The sequence below is a fragment of the Macaca nemestrina genome, chromosome 7 (genome assembly GCF_043159975.1).
Source record: "Macaca nemestrina isolate mMacNem1 chromosome 7, mMacNem.hap1, whole genome shotgun sequence".
Lineage (NCBI taxonomy): Eukaryota > Metazoa > Chordata > Mammalia > Primates > Cercopithecidae > Macaca > Macaca nemestrina.
In genome coordinates, this window is record NC_092131.1 from 52499985 (window position 1) to 52517601 (window position 17617).

Here is a 17617-nt window from a genome sequence, read left to right on the forward strand (position 1 = left end):
GAAGCCAACTGCAATATCTAAGGACATCTAAGGCCCAGCTTTTTGTCTACGAAGTTAGAAATCATCCTTGAGTCTATGTCTGGGCTGCCATATGAACTAGTGCTTAAATATAATACAGGCTCTTGAGTCAGACTTACAGGGGCCTTCCAGCAATCTGAGAAGTTACTTTAGCTCTGCTCCATTTCATACCTCCAAGGGCCGTTTTGAGGACTGCATGAGTTAATGTATGTAAAGCATGTAGAACAATGCCTGTCACATTAAAAGCCCTAGGAGTGTTTGCTATTGCTATTTTTTTAACTCACTGTGCTTATTGTGCTTAGATTGACCACTTCAGATCATTTATTTATTCCTTTCATCAATATTTACTGAGTGCCTATGATATTCTGGGCATTATGTACAGTGATCCTTTTGCTGTACGGTAAGCCTTGGTATGGTCATCTGGAAATCCTTTTGCACTCTTGGTTGTACTTATTATGGAGGCAGTAAGACCCCAGAGAAGAAACCGCTGACCAGTGCACCTAGGCATGCAGATCCTTAGGCAGCCTCTCTTGAGGCTGCCATGCTCCCAGAACAGCACAGAAAGAACAGAGGCAGACAGCGGTCAGTGAAAGACACAGTGTCAATTCAAGCAGATGTTCGCCCCTTCCCCTCATCCTCTTCTCTCTAGAACTTTGAGGTATTTCCAGGCAAGGGGGAGGTTGGAGGGAGAATAGGGATAGATGAAGGTAGAGGTATGAAGAAATCTTGCAAATGACTAAGCTTAACTTTATGCCAATATGGAAAGATAAAAGTTGAAAATGGAATTAAATTGATTTAGAGAAAATCACTAGGGTAAAGCATGTAAAATTGCTGATATCTGACAATTTTTGACATGCAAAAACATCAAATTGATGTTGTTCAGCCTATAAAAGGTGCAATATTTCATGTACCTCCTAAGTTCATAGAAAACATTCATAGTTGCCACACCTGCTTTAGATTTTTCACTGTCTTAGAAAAGCTCAGATATAAGAAATCTTCATCAGGACTTTCTCTCCTTAAATTGAAAAGTAAAGACAAATTTGGGAACATGGTTACCTGTGTTAGAAATTTGATGAATGATAGCTCAGAAGCCTAGATAACAACTGATATGTGGAAGTCTTATTTATTCACTCTATAAACCAACATCAACTGATTGGATTTCCTTTCTTTAGTCCATTTTCTAACTGAATCCTAGTAATACTCCTTCACAAAATAGGTTTGTTAAAAAGCTCAGCAATATTAGAGATCTCCAGAAATTTTCAAGGATCAAAGTAAATGGTAGGCTGTATTCCTGCCAATTTCTTCATACTCACTAAATGTTTAGGTATATTCTCATCTGGTTGGCTACAGAGAACAGGCACTTTTTTTTTTTTGAAACAGAGTCTCGATCTGTCACCCAGGCTGGAGTGCAGTGGCGCGATCTCGGCTCACTGCAAGCTCCCCCTCCTGGGTTCACACCATTCTCTTGCCTCAGCCTCCCGAGTAGCTGGGACTACAGGTGCCCACCACCACGCCCAGCTAATTTTGTTTTTGTATTTTTAGTAGAGAGGGTTTCACCGTGTTAGCCAGGATGGTCTCGATATCCTGACCTCGTGATCCCTCCGCTTCAGCCTCCCAAAGTCCTGGGATTACAGGCATGAGCTACCGTGCCCGGTCCAGGCACATTTTTTAAGGATGACTCTCTGTATCACCAGGATTGTAGACAGTTCATCTAAAATGAATGCCAATGCATGTGTTACACATCTTAAAAACAAGTGTACCCAATGTCCAAGCAAATTCTCCACCTAGAAATTTACTTGAAGAAGATAATTAAAGACATACATAAACATTCAGTTGCAATGGTTGTATCAGTCAGAAAATAACTGGCACATTCAAACCAAGATAATTAGAGTGGTGTTAATTCATAAAGATGTGGAGGAGTTGTAGAAAAACTGCAAGGGATGGTGCAGGTGCCCAGGACTAGCAGCAGCAGCAAAGCTATCACCACCCTTAGGCCCAAAAGAAAGGGACGGGTTCTGAGAACTGGGAAGGAAGTGTTGTATAGAGTTAGCCACCTTGAGAAGAGCGCTCTTCGGTGGAGAAGTACAGCCAGTTCTAGGAGCCCTCACAACAAAGGAACCAGGGGACTGACACTCTGATCTCACCCTCGTCCCTCCAATCTCCTGCTGGGGAGAGATGTTGTCTGAAGCTGACTGGAAGCCAGAGGGCAAAGGAACTAGTTAATGTAAGCCCTGAAGAAGAGTAGAGCCGAGAGAAAAATGGAAAAGGGTAGAAAGTGGATATGGAGGAATGAACAAGAGAGATCTGGCATAAAGATGTTCATTGAGGCACTGTTTAAAATAACATAACATTGGAAATAATCTAAGTCTCCCAAACTGGAAGGAAATATAAACAATTTAAGGTATATACGCCAAGTGAAGTGCTATGCAATCCACTTGAAAAATGAAAAGCAGAAGATAGCTAGCTGATCACTAATGATACTTTGTTTAAAAGTGAAAAGGCAAAACGCCAATAAAATAATCATATTGATTTGGTAGCAATAATGGGCTTTAATTTTCAAAAATAAATGTTTTTTACTAGTCTTACCATTCATTACGCTGTTATAAGTCTGTAACATCCAGTATCCAACCGTAATTTGAAATCCAAACAAATCCTCAATACATGGAAACTCACACTTGAATGTTCTACTTTAATATCCTAAGCAATATAGAATTACATACACGATAACAAGAGAAAACACTTCTTTAGCCCTGCCTTAAGAGGAGACACACAAATACCTGTGTTACCTTTCAATTATGTCAAAAAACAATACAAATCTGTTGGTTAGGTATATCTCTGTTCACTGAATAATACCTGATCCACCTTCTTTCCCAATTATTTTATTTTAAAACCTTAACGTTGTTAGCATCAGGAAATGGAATAAATAGTGCCTATTCACAAATCATTTGCATCCAGTTTTACAATATGTAAAAGATCCTTATAATTGCCTTTCGTTGAATTGGTATACCATAGTCCACCGTAAAACTGAAGGAATGATACGGCAATCTTCAAGAATTTTACCTACAAAGTGAATGTGCACACTGTGGCACATTTTCTAAGCCCTAAAAGTTTATTTAAGGCCAAGTGTGGTGGCTTGCACCTGTAATCCCAGCACTTTGGGAGGCTGAGGTGGGCAGCTCATGAGGTCAGGAGATCAAGACCCTCCTGGCCAACATGGTGAAACCCTGTCTCTACTAAAAATACCAAAATTAGCTGGGCGTGGTGGCGCACGCCTGTAGTCCCAGCTACTCAGGAGGCTGGAGCAGGAGAAACACTTGAACCCAGGAGGCAGAGGTTGCAGTGAGCCGAGATCTTGCCACTGCATTCCAGCCTGGTGACAGAGTGAGACTCCACCTCAAAAAAAAAAAAAAAAAAAAAAAAAAAAAAAATTTTGTTTAGAAAAGGAATTCAGTGGATGAACTTGTAAATAGTCATCTCAGATTTTGAATCTATAAAAATTCATCACATTGTTGTTGGGACAAATTGAGATAAGGCTACAATTTTTTCCAAGTCAATATATTGAGAAAACAGAACTGTATTTCTACAATAAGTCACTATCTTTTATTTTTTTAAAGAAAATCAGTGAAAGAAAAACAAAAACCTTTGGTTCACTTATGTACTCATGAGTGGAAAAAAAATTATAATGTAAATCCCACTCCTTAAAAAACTTAGGTACAAATTACAGCACTACAGATAACCCTCCATTTACTTCTTTTGTTTCACATGGAGACCTTAGTGATTCAATTCATTTTAAGAGACCTAAGTATGAGTTCTCCAGGGAAATATTACACAAACTGGAAGCATCTTGGAACTTTTAAGTATATTCCAAAATATATATTTTTATGCATGCTTTAAACAAACAGTATTTTTTAAAATCAGAGAATCTAAACAAAAAGAATGATGAGCACTAGCATCTAAGTTTTCTGACTTTAGCATTTAAGTAGTCTGACATAGCATTCATTAGTAACCAAGCTGCCCTAAACATGTACAATCCAAATCATGATTTGTTAAACATTACACCCTACTTCCCCAGAACATTTAGGCTGGTCATAAAGTTAAAAATGTGTAAGTAAGTACATAAGCATCATGAGTTATGGACAGCCTCTTGTATAAATTGCTGTTTAGCAATACACAAACTGCTTCAAAGATTTATGCTTATGGGTAGACATTCAATTATATCAATAAAACAGCACGTCCTGAAAATATGGGCACATTTTAAAACCTACTAAGATGATTCTGTTAACCACAACCGTCCCACAACATGACTGAGTAATAATAAGAATCTACTTTAAAAGCAAAAAAAAAAAAAAAATTAATCAGCATAGTGAATGATTGATTCAACATAGCTCCTAGGGAACAGACCAGTCACCTGATTGAAGACTCCTTCATATAAGCCATCACCATTCTTTATAACATAAATGACTGCACCCTCCATAAATGACAGCTCATCACCCTTGTCTTTTGTATAATCATACACTGCAATGATGTTCTCAATATAATTATTGGAGGACCAAGCAATATCCTTATCTGCATATGAAACATTATACTGAACTACTGCAGCCTCCTCATCTTCATAATCCACTGGAGTGGGTGGTGGTGGAGGTGGAAAGTAATCAAACATGAGAACATTATCTGGTGGTGTCAGTGGTGGAGGAGTTGAACTATCCAATAATAGGGAGTGAAGGTGTAGGTATAGCAATGTGAATACTAACACTACTGCTTCCTCTGTTTTCTTGACTTGCCTTCCTCCACTACTTCCATTGTGTGCCTTGATTTCTGATTTAATGAAGCTGACCTGCCTGGATTATGATGACTTCCAAACCTAGCAGGATGCATCATATATATAGTCGTTAGAAACAGTTGGGGGTTTAATGGGTTCCAGGGTTTTATAAGGAGTATTCTGTCCCAGTAATTCCTGGCCTCATATGGGAAGACTTGGTGGTTTTGGATAGAAGGATTTGTTCTTGGCAGTGTGCCAATTCTTTTTTTTTTTTTTTTTTTTTTTTGACAGAGTCTTGCTCTGTCACCCAGGCTGGAGTGCAGTGGCACGATCTCAGTTCACTATAACCTTCACCTCACGGGTTCAAGCAGTTCTCCTGCCTCAGCCCCCTGTGTAGCTGGTATTATAGGCACCCGCCACCACACCCAGCTAATTTTTTGTATTTTTAGTAGAGACAGGGTTTCACCATGTTGGCTAGGCTGGTCGCAAACTCCTGACCTCAGGTGATCCACCCGCCTCGGCCTCCCAAAGTGCTGGGATTACAGGCGTGAGCCACCGTGCCTGGCCAGCAGTGTGCCAATTCTTGCAGGCTGGTTATTGACATGCTTGACACCATGGCTCACATCATTCAGAACTGTGTAGGCAATGTGTATCCGAACATACCTTATAAGACGCTCCATATTTGCAGGCGCTATTACTTTGTGAATTCTTGATGTAATTTTATGTGTTGTCCCAATACCAATCTCTCTTTGAGCCACTTTCTCTTTATTAATATCCACAGTCTGTGAGATATGATTGATGAAAGACTCCATTCTTCAAAGTTGAAAGGCTTGGATGTTCAGCAACTGGAGTACATTGTTAGACACTGCAGTTTTTTGATAAGTGACACTAACTAGAGATCTTGTTATGTAGGCTTTGGTCTCTTCTAAAGCTTTTCTCTTGTCTTCACAGTAGTTTGCCACCTGGGTCAGGTTCTGGTAACTCTATCAGTGCCCTCTTGTGAGACAGGATCTCCTCCTCTAGTAACATCTGCAGCTCTGCCATTTTCCACCCTTCTGTATTGGTTCCTCTTTCACTAAAGAAACAGAGGCAGCAAGTTCTACTGAGGCTCCCAGCACCTCATAGCCTGGATCCAAACCACCTTGCCACCTGGTGTTGTCAATTTGTTAATATTTTGTTGAGGATTTTCGTATCTATGTTCATGAGAGATATATCTGTAGTTTTCTTGTAATGCCTTTGTCTGATTTTGGTAGTAAGATAAGTATGGCCTCACAGAACGAGTAAAGAAGTACTACTTCTGCTTCTATTTCTAGAAGAGATTGTAAATAATTAATGTAATTTCTTCCTTAAATGTTTGGTAAAGTTACCAGTGAACCCATCTGGGCTCTCTGTTTTGGAAGGTTATTAATTATTGATTCAATTTATGTAGTAGACACAAGCCTATTCAGATCATCTATTTCTTCTTGTGTGAGTTTTGGCAGATAGTGTCTTTCAAGAAATTGGTCCCTTTTTATCTAGGTTATCAAATTTCTGGATTTAGAACTGTTCATAATATTCCTTTATCATCCATGTATTAATAGTATATATGGGACTTTCAGTCATGTACTCTTTCATTTCTGATATTAGTCATTTGTGTTCTCTCTCTATTTTTCTTAGCCTGGCTAGAGGCTTATTACTTTTGTTGACCTTTACAAAAAACTAGCTTTTGATTTTATTGACTTTCTCTCTTGACTTCCTGTTTTCAATTTCATTGATGACTGCTCAAATGTTTATTATTTCTTTTCTTCTGTTTACTTTGAATTTAATTTGTTCTTCTTTTTCTAGTTTCTTTAGGTGGAAGTTTAGATGATTGACTGTAGATTTTTCTTCTTTTTAAATGTATTTATTTAATGCTATAAGTTTCCTTCTAAGCACTACTTTCACTGCATCCCACAAATTTTGATAAGTTGTATTTTCCTTTTATTTAGTTCAAAAGATTTTTTAATTTTTCCTGAGATTCCTTTTTTGACTTGTGTGTTATTTAGAATTGTTAAATCTCCAAGTATTTGGGGATTTTTCCAGCTATCTTTCTGTTATTGATTTCTAAGTTTAATTTCCTTGTGGTCTGAGAGGAGATATTGTATGATTTTTATTGTTTTTAGTTTGTTAAAAATTAAATGGGTCTGTCTTGGTGAATGTTCCATGGAAGCTTGAGAAGAATCTATAATCTCCTGTTATTGGATGAAGTAATCTACAGATACCAATATATCCAGTTGATGAATGGTGCTGTTGAGTTCAACTATGTACTTACTGATTTTCTGTCTGCTGTATTTGTCCATTTCTGATACAGGGGTGTTAAAATCTCCAACTATAATGGTGGGTTCATCTATTTCTCCTTGCAATTCTATCAGTTTTCACTTTATGTATTTTGATGTCCTATTGTTAGGTGCATACATATTAAGGATTATTATGTCTTCTTGGAATACTGACCCTTTTATCATTACGTAAGTTGGTTCTTTTCTTTTCTTTGAGACAAAGTCTTGCTCTGTGGGCCAGGCTGGAGTGCAGTGGCATGATCTCTCACTGCAACCTCTGCCTCCCAGGTTCAAGCGATTCTCCTGCCTCAGCCTCCCGAGTAGCTGGGATTACAGGCATGCACCACCATGCCCAGCTAATTTTTTAATTTTTAGTAGAGACAGGGTTTCACCATGTTGGCCAGGCTGGTCTCGCACTCCTGACCTCAGGTGATCCACCGGCCTCAGCCTCCCAAAGTACTGGGATTGTAGGCATGAGCCACCACGCCCAGCCGGTTGGTGAATTTTTTTTTTTCCTCTTAGTACTTTTAAATATTTCACTCCATTCTCTTCTAGTTTGCATGGTTACTGTGGAGAGGTCATATGTAATCCTTATCATTGTTCCTCGAAAGGCAGATTATTGTTTCTCCGGCTCTTTTCAAATTTTTCTTTGTCTTCATCTGAAATTTGAATATAATATGTCTAGTTGTAATTTTTTCTTTGGCATTAATCCTGCTTGATGTTCTCTGAGCTTCCTGGATCTGTGCTTTGGTGTCTGACATTAATTTGGGGAAATTCTCAGTCTTCATTGCTTCAAATATTGCTTCTGTTCCTTTCTTATCCTTCTGATATTCCCATTATGTATATGCTATGCTTTTTGTAGTAGTCCCACGGTTTTGAATATTGTGTTCTGATTTTTCAGTCTTTTTTCTCTCTGCTTTTCAGTTTTACAAGTTTCTATTGCAATATCCTCAAGCTCAGAGATTCTTTCCTTAGTCATATCCAATCTCTAATGAGCCCATCAAAGGCATACTTCATTTCTGTGACAGTCTTTTCGTATCTCTAGCATTCTTTTTTTAGAATATCCATCTCTCTGTTTATGTTGTCTATTCCATGTTGTCTGCTTTTATCATTGAAACCCTTAGCTTATCAATTATAGGTTTTCTTGCGGGAATTTGTATTATTTTAATTATTTTTATGTACAGAAAACTCAACAGTGTACATTTAACTCACTTTGGTGGCAAGTTCTTTAGCCTTTGCCTTTTCCATATGGGCAATGTGAGCCACAGACTTGGGACCCAGGGCCTTGCCTCCCCATTGATGGTGGATCTCACCAGATCTGTCATTGTAATTGGTCCTGATAGCTTCCACCAGCTTAGCCAAAGCCCCTTTGTTTTCCGAGTTAACCTGTGTGAAAGCAACATTGGTGTAGGTCTTCCTGTGGACTAGACATCCCAGCCTTGCCTTCCTTTGGATAATGCAGTAAGGGGCCTCCATTTTATGACACAGGGCAGGCAGGAAGACAAGCAGCTTGATGGGCTCCACATCCCGTGCAATCACCATGGGCTGAGCCTTCTTGTTCTCCACCAAGGTGGTGACGATGTTAATTCCTGCTCAAAGGACAGGTGGTCTCTTAGTGAGGATGCCCAGTTTGCCCGGAGCTTTCTTCTCAGCCAGGGCCAACAGCCTCTGCTGCTTCTGTTGCTTTGTCTCTGGGCCAACTTAAACAGCTGAGTAGCTGTTTGGCGTTCCAGGGCCTGGATGAACTGGTTAATCGCAAGAGGCACTTTCAGCCACTTATAGGGAATGGCTCTCTGCCCTCATATAGCGGGGCCATTTCACAAAACGGGTGAGGTCCCTTTCAGGCTGGATGTCCTGACCAATGCCAAAATTCTTAGGCTTTTTCTCAAACAGGGGATTCACCACTTTATTGGCCTCCTGCTTCTTTATGACAGAGGGGGCCAGAGCCACCTTTTTGCCCTTGGCCTTCTTTTCAGCATCTTGGGTGGCAGGAGGAGAGAGCAATTACAGTTTTTTAAATTCCAAATCAGATAATTCCAACATTCCTGCCATATCTGAGTCTGGTTCTGATGCTCATCCAGTCTCTTCAAACAGCGTTTTTTGCCTTTTAAGCTTTTGTTAAAGGTGAACATGGTGTACTGGGTCAAAAAAAAAAAAGTAAAATAAATAGCATTTTAGTAATGCAGTGGTAAGGTGTCAGGGGAGAGGAAGTGTTCTATAGCCCTGCAGTTAGGTCTCAGTTTTTATTGTTTTCTTTCTCTCTCTTTCTTTCTTTCTTTCTTTCTTTCTTTCTTTCTTTCTTTCTTTCTTTCTTTCTTTCTTTCTTTCTTTCTCTTTTTTTTGAGACAGAGTCTTGCTCTGTCGCCCAGACTGGAGTACAGTGGCACAATCTCAGCTCACTGCAACCTCTGCCTCCCTGGTTCAAGCAATTCTCCTGCCTCAACTTCCCGAGTGGCTGGGATTGTAGGCATGCACCACCATGCCTGGCTAATTTTTGTATTTTTAGTAGAGACAGGGTTTCACCATGTCGTCCAGGCTAGTCTCAAACTCCTGACCTCTGATGATCTGCCCGCTGAGCCTCCCAAAGTGCTAGGATTACAGTGTGAGCCACTGCACCCAGCCTAGTCTCAGTCTTTTGTTGAACCAGTGCCTCTGCACTGTGAACTTCACGCGTGCTTTTCAGGTGTTTTTCCTCTTAGGTGAGCCAAGATAGAGGAGGCTGGAGTTGGGTCTTTCACTTCCCCCAGGTAGGTGAGGGCATGATAAAGCACCGGCAAGTAGGGCTCTGGTAAAATAGTTTCTCCTGAGGAAGGCCTTGTTAGGAAGAAGCAAACGCTCTGGTGTGTTTCAAAATGGTTCCTTTTTCCCCTCCCGCTGCCAGAAGCACAATATTTATGATCTAATATGATATGTCTAGTTGCAATGTTTTTGGCATTCATCTTGCTTGATTTTGAGCTTCCTGGATCTGTGGTTTGGTATTAATTTGGGGGAAATTCTCAGTCATTATTGCTTCAAATATTGTTTCTGTTTCTTTATTATCCCATAATATTATCCAATATTTATTGTGAGGACCTGGTAGACTTCCCAGAAATAAAACTCACAAAAATGTGCCCCAACTCGACTGGGTCTCCCTGGAATTTTTAACTCTCAGAGCTGCCCACACTGAGCCTCTATTAATTCATCAATTACAGTTCAGTTATCCTGCCGCTGGTTCCGCAGAGGTTTCTGCTCCAGTAAGTTGTGATTCTGCTCTTGCCTGTCTGTCTCTCCAGTCTTTGAGGCAGCAATTTGCCCTGTGATCTCAGTCTCTGACAGATCTAAGAAGAGCGCTCGATTTTTCAGTTTGTTCAGCTTTTTACTTATTGTAAGGCCAGAGTGGTAACTTCTGAGCTTCTTACATGCCAGGTGGGAAACCAGAAGTCCTATCTAGGTTTTTTAAAAATTCACGCATTGTATGTAATTTATCTAAAATTGACATGTATTACTTATATAGTAAAGAAAAAGGTTCGTTTTTGCTTTTGTTTTTCCTGCTTAACATATGCAGTGTCTTCCTCAGTAAAGCTCAAGTCTAAGGCTTCTGAGGCTAGATTCCATATAAGGAGCAAACAGGATTTGGGAAATAGTATTCTACTATAGACCATGCTTTATCATAATGGCTTTTAAATTTGCATTTGTTGCCTCATGACCACAAAATGGCTGTTGTGATTTCAGATATTATATCTCAATTCAAGGTAAGAAGAGAGGAAAAGCAGCATAAGCCCTGTCTGTCCTTTTCACTAGGAAGACAGAAAATCCTTAACAAATCTTGCTTCAGTCTGGTTGACCAGACCTATGTTTCAGGGATGCTCCTAGCTACAAGAGGCTAGGGAAAGAAGGCTCTGAATGGAAATGTGGTGGGCAGGCAAGAAAGGTATTGAGAATGACTGCTGGGTTAGACAATCCAACGTAACTTTAGAATATTTGAAAATGGTATTAACCTTTCCTTCGCATTATTGATCATTCCTTCTGCACAGACAAGAATCAGACATTGACTAAGCTTGTGAGTTTAATGTAACCCTGCTGACTCATAGTGTTTATTCAAAACCAATACCTTGATATTATCAACTGAGTCAGGACTAAGCAAAACTATTTTTAATAAAACAATTTAAAGTTCTAGCAGGAGAAAACACGATTGTTTTAATCTCTATCAACCCCACTTTCCCAACTTATTAATTATACTTTTGGAAGATCTGGATAAGCCTACTCAATCTTCAAGTCTCATTAAATATTTCCTCTTTATTGAGTCCTTCCCTAGACCATAAATCAGTTTAAGAACTCCCTGCTTTATGTTCTCATAGGCCTCTGTTCTTCCCTTACCACAATACTAATGCTTTATTTCAATTCCTGATTAGAGTTCTGCCTACCTGACTAAAAACTAAAGTTCATTGACGTCAAGGATCATCTTCCCTGTTCACTGCTGATATGTAGTATAGACTGTCAATAAATGTTTATTGAATGAATGAATGATTGCATCCCCCTTCCAACACCACCAAAAACTTCAAGATCTCTATTATCCTATAATTGCCACACAGGGTCAAATTAGGACATCAAAACTACTCAGAATAGTTAAAGCAGAGGGAATTTACCTCACTGAATTGATAACACAGGAGATAAAAGATGCTGAGACTGGATCTCAGCATCTGAGACTACCTGAGAAGACTACCTGAGAATGGATGGTACCCCAGATGGGCAGAACAACAGCAAGAAGCTCTTAGGACCCTTGGGTTGGAGGGACAACAGGAAAAACCAGTATTACCACAACCCCAGGGGGTCACAAATGTACAGCAGAAGTCCCAGTACAGTGTGGTTCACCTGGGTCCCCTATTTAGAGTCTCACAAGGTCAAAATCAAGATGTTGGCAGGGCTGCATTCCTTTCTGAAGGCTCTAGGTATAAATCTGCTTCCAAGCCCGTTCCGGTTGTTGGCAAATTCAGCTCCATGATAATGTAAGACTGTGGTCCCAGTTTCCTTTGTGTGGTGCCAAATAGGAGTGACTTTCAACCTCTAGAGGTTGCCCACATTCCTTGGTTCATGCCTCCCTTCATCTTCAGAGCCAGCAATGGCAGATCAAGTCTTTCTCATGCTTCCAATTTCCCAGACGTCCCCTCTGCCTTATCTCTCCTGCTCCCGGCCAGAGAACTCCTCTTTTAAGGGCTCATGTGATTAGAGTGAGTCCACACGGCTAATTCACAATAGTCTTCCCATCTCATAACCTTAATCACATCTACAAAGTCCCTTTTGCCAGGCAATGTATGGACATCTTTGAGGAACCATTATGCTGGCTAGAACAGCCTCCCATTAGTCAAACCCAGCTCGATTTCAGCTGGTACAAGGGGCTGAGAAACAGGCCTGCAGAGCAGGAGAAGAGTGAGGAATAGATCTGAGGACAAGCAGGCTCAGAATCACTACATTCTAAGATGACACCATGTTTTTTCTTCTCAAACTTGGACTGGCCTAACAGATAATTGGTCCGATTTCAACTTGTCAAAGATAATGAATTAATCCCAATTACTATAAAAACAAACAAACAAAACCCACAGTGGTAACATACCCTGCAATTATATTAATTCAAATATAAGGCAGTTGTCAATTGGCTTCCATTATCTGCCCACCCCTGATTCTCAAACAAAGGTCAGCTAAAATTATTATTTTCTGCAGAGGAATATGAAAATGAGGCCTAGGCCAGGGAGGGAAAACGCATACAATTCCAATCTCAAGAAGTGCAGAGTGTGAAGTGAGTCGCTGAGTCCACAGTGTATTCTTGGCCCAGTTTCTCTGGATTAAGCCATCAAGATGAAAGCCAACTAACCCAGAGATTCCTGGAATCATTGTTGCTGTCCCAGAAGACTCAGCCAGCCACAGGACCCAGAGTTGTCCCCAGAAATATTTATGTCAATAAACTGCTGCCATATGATATCAAACTCTAGCAGGGACCAGGATAGATTGGATAGCAGAGTCAAACTCCTAAAATTATCCAGGGCAATCAAGGAACAACTCTACCTTGTTGTAACGTTGTACCCTAAATAGTTTTATTAACCCCAAAATAACAAGACTGCATTTTGTACTGCTTAAGTTTTTGGACCATACAAGTTTCAGAGATGGTATTTACAGTATTTCAAAACTCAAACGATTATTTTTGGTAATCATCCTCCAACATTTAACTTGCTTCTCATTAACAAGCCTGCATGGCAACAATGCCTAAAAAGGTTACTTCAACATTGAATTTTGTGAAAGCAACAAAAGAACTGTTGACAATAACAGAACTAGTACATGGAATGAGAACCCTACATTCAAGCATAATGAATACTATAGATGACCAATGTTGCAAGGAGGAATTCTGCCAGAAACACTAATTCCCCTCTCAGTGAAAAAACCTTTAGTGAGGTTGATGTGACTGAGAATAGGCTCTACTCTGGTCCGCATTACATTTTGTACTGTCCAAACTCTGCTATGCCTTTCCTCTCAGGTCTGCATGCAATAGGATGTCACTTTCTTGCATCCTTGACCTTTAGCAGAAATTATCAGTCTTTGGTTGTTTAAAATTCACCTTGCCGGGTGCAATGACTCACACCTGTAATCTCAGCACTTTGGGAGGCTGAGGCAGGCAGATCACAAAGTCAAGAGATCGAGACCATCCTGGCCAACATGGTGAAACCCCATCTCTACTAAAAATACAAAAATTAGCTGGGCATGGTGGCACGTGCCTGTAGTCCCAGCTACTCAGGTGCCTGAGGCAGGAGAATTGCTTGAACCCGGGAAGCAGAGGTACAGTGAGCCGAGAACGCGCCACTGCACTCCAGCCTGGCGACAGAGCGAGACTCCATCTCAAAAATAAATAAATAAAATTCACCTTAAGGACAGTTCTTAAAGAAGTTTGCTCCTTTCAGTACACCCTACAAATGCAGACTCCTGTTACCAAGTGCCCTGGAAATGAGGCTTCTCTCTCTTCTCATGGCCCAGGAGCTTTCTCCTCTCTCTCATATGAACTCTTTGTATTCTCTCTCCAGTGGTCTATAAAGAGATGCTCTCAGTTCCACTCTTTTGTGTTGCATCTATTTGTCAGCCACCAAAGAAAGGGTTAATTTCTCCTTTGGTAGAAAGAGAAATGTTCTGATTGAGGTCTGAGCTGAAAACCAGTGCCTCTTAGGGCAGGAACCTGTGTTACATGATCTTTGAAGTTTAACACTTTAACATTTTTCCTGGCTGCTAAAGCTTGAGCTGTTTTTTAAATTTTATTTTAAAGTATACATACAGTAATATTTACTCTCTCTGCTGTACAGTTTTATGAGTTTTGACAAGTACATAGAGTGTATAAACCACCATCACAATCAACATTCAAAACAGTTCTGTTGGCCAAGCGCGGTGGCGCACCTGAAGGCAGGTGGATCACCAGAGGTCAGAAGTTTGAGACCAGCCTGGCCAACATGGAGAAACACTCTCTGTACTAAAAATACAAAAAATATCCAGGTATGGTGGCGGGCATCTGTAATCCCAGCTACTTGGGAGGCTGAGGCAGAAGAATCACTTGAATCCAGGAAGTAGAGTTTGCAGTGAGCCGAGACTGTGCCACAGCACTCCAGCCTAGGTGACAGAGCGAGACTCTGTCTTAAAAAAACAAAACAAAACAAAAACAGTTCTGTCATCCTAAAAATCTTCTTTAGACTGCTCCTTCATAATCAACCTTAACTCCAGTAACCACGGATCTGTTCTTGATTCCTGTAGTTTTGCCTTTACAAGGATGTTATAGAAATGAAATCATACAGTGTATAGCCTTTTGAGTGTGTTTCTTTCACTAAGCATAATGCATCAGAGATTCATTCATGTTGTTGCATATATCAAGAATTGGTTCCTTTTTTATCACTGAATAGTATTCCATTGTGTGGGGCATTAATTTCTTATGGCTGCTATAAGAAATTACCACATTGATAGCTTAAAGCAACAGAAATTTATTCTCTCACAGTTCTGGAGGACAGAAGTCCAAAATCAGTATTACTGGACTAAAATCAAGGTGTTGGCAGGGCCTCTGGAAATTTTAAGGGGTAATCTGTTCCTGGCCAGCTACTGATGGCTGCCAGCATTCCTTGGCTTATGGCCACATCACTCCAATCTTTGCCTCTCTGGTCATAGTGCCTCCTCTTCCGTCTGTCTAGAGTCAAATGTCCCCTTAACTTCCATTTATAAAGATACATGAAATCTCCCCATGCCAGGATCCTTATCTTAATCACATTTGCAGTCCTTTTTTTTTCTTTTTCTTTGCCATATAAGGTTACATTCACAGGTTCCAGGTATCAGGATATGATATTATCTGAGGGGTCATTATTCAGCCTTCCACGTGAATATGCCAGAGATTATTTATTCATTCACCCATTGAAGGACATTTGGGTTGTTTCCGGGTTGGGATAATTTATGAATAAAGCTGCTACAAGTATTTGCATAAAGGTTTTTGTTTTAAGTTTTCATCTCTCTTGGGTAAATACCTGAGAGTGAGACTGCTGGGATAAATAGTAGCATAGTTCAACTTTATAAGAAACTGTCAGACTGATTTCCAAAGTGGTTGTACCGTTTTGCATTTTCACCAGCAGTATTTGAGAGGTCCAGTTCCTCCACAACCTTGTCAACAGTTGACTGCCAGTTTTTCTGACTGTAGTCATTCTAGTAAGGATGTAGTGGTATTTCCCTGTGGTTTGGTTTTACTTTGCATTCCTCTAATGACTAGTAAGGTTGAGCATTTTTATTCTGTGTTGAAATTTTAATGTTGCATCATTTCATTCCCTCTCTCACTTGACTATATTTTCTCTTAGCTCTCCAAATGTGCTTTAGTAATTGTTTAGAATTAATTAGCCACTTAATAGGTAAAAATCTTATAATTATTAGCTTCTCATGAAGTTAAAACTACTGAGTAACTTTCACTGTAGAGGAAAATTTTTTTTTTTAACCTTGCACCTCCAGCTCAAAGGAAGGAATTCTGTCAAGATGAGTCATCATGGTATTCACAAAATATATACAAGATGCAAGGTTACCGTGAGGTGATTAGTAAGATTGGTTAAGAGTATGTCTATAATGTACATGTGTTATTTTTCATCTTTATGCATCTTTTTGGATTAATACTCTATGTGTACCAAAATAATATGGGGAATCTTCCCTTCAAAAATCTGGGTGGAATACAATATTTCTAACTCAGTTTAAGTCCATATAACTAGATCTTTAGGGCATGCATGGGCCTGAAGTTCAACAAACCAGATTTGCTTAGAAGCAATTTTCTTAACCAATGAAATACTGCCTCTGAAGCTGCCAGAAACTCTGAATATCATCAGGTCTACTGAGGCACTTGGAGAGTAATAAACCATTTGAATAAGAATCCACCTACTGTTGAATGCCAAAACTCTCTCAGGCTAGTTGGTGCATAAAATATGCCTCTATGTTTCCAATAGCTCCAGGATAAATGTCCTGTGCCAGAGAAATAGAACAGGCAAGGCAAAAACCTCTGGAGGCTTACAAGATAGGAGAAGTGACAATCTTAACACAAAAGGCTCAAGTATAGAATATTATTCTTTTAAAAAATATTATTAGAATATTTTTATTAACAAAAAATAGTAGTAGAAATGGTGTGCCAGTACACTTGTGGCATATATGTTAATCAAAAATAGTAACTATCTTTTATGGCATGTTTATACTATTGTGCCAACCCTAATATAAGTAGTTGACATAAATTAAGTCATTTAAACCTTACAACTAACCCAACAGTAGGTACTATTTTTATTTCCATTTATGGATGAAGAAACCAAGAAACAAAGAGTTGAAATGACTTTTCCAAGGTCCCAGTGGAGCATCACACAGAGGCAGACAGGCCCCACCAAGGCAGATGGCAACTGCTGTCCAGGAACTGTTGCTGCATCTCCTACACCCAACCAATGACCAGACTGATCATGGAGCTTTTCAAAATTCTGATTCCTAGGCCCTGCCCCCAGGATGCTGGTTCAGTCAGCCTGAATTCTGCATTGCTTTTGTAGATTTCCCAGGTGATTCTGAGCATTAGCTGGGTTGCCAATATCAGGTTGGTTTCCCATTGGTGAGTTGGCAATGTTTTTTTGCTGGTGGATCATTAAGTTCCTTCAGACCACATAATACTCCACATCATAGGCAATGGGGCAGGTTACTACTTTAAAAATTTCTAATACAATGGGTAAAAGTCAGGATTAGTATTTTACTTACATATGATACTTCTCGGACCTGAGCTCATCTTCCATTAAAACGTATTTTAGCCAGGTGCTGTGGTTCACCCCCATAATTCCAGCACTTGGGAGGCCAAGGCAGGAAGGTCACTTGAGGCCGGAAGTTCAACCAGCCTGGACAACATAGCAAGACTCCATCTCTACAAAAAATTTAAAAATCAGCCAGGCATGGTAGTTTGTGCCTGTAGTCCCAGCCACTCAGGGGGCTGAGGTGAGAGGATCACTTGAGCCCAGGAGTCCAAAGCTGCAGCAAGCTATGACAGCACCACTGCACT

The 17617-nt window shown here is 40.0% G+C and overlaps 2 pseudogenes; both read right to left on the minus strand.

Moving 5' to 3' along the window:
- Nucleotides 1-4369: 4369 nt before the first annotated feature.
- Nucleotides 4370-5836, minus strand: LOC105473726 (abl interactor 1-like; annotated as a pseudogene).
- A 2438-nt stretch (nucleotides 5837-8274) lies between these two features.
- On the minus strand, nucleotides 8275-9203 carry LOC139364004 (large ribosomal subunit protein eL8 pseudogene; annotated as a pseudogene).
- Nucleotides 9204-17617: the final 8414 nt, after the last annotated feature.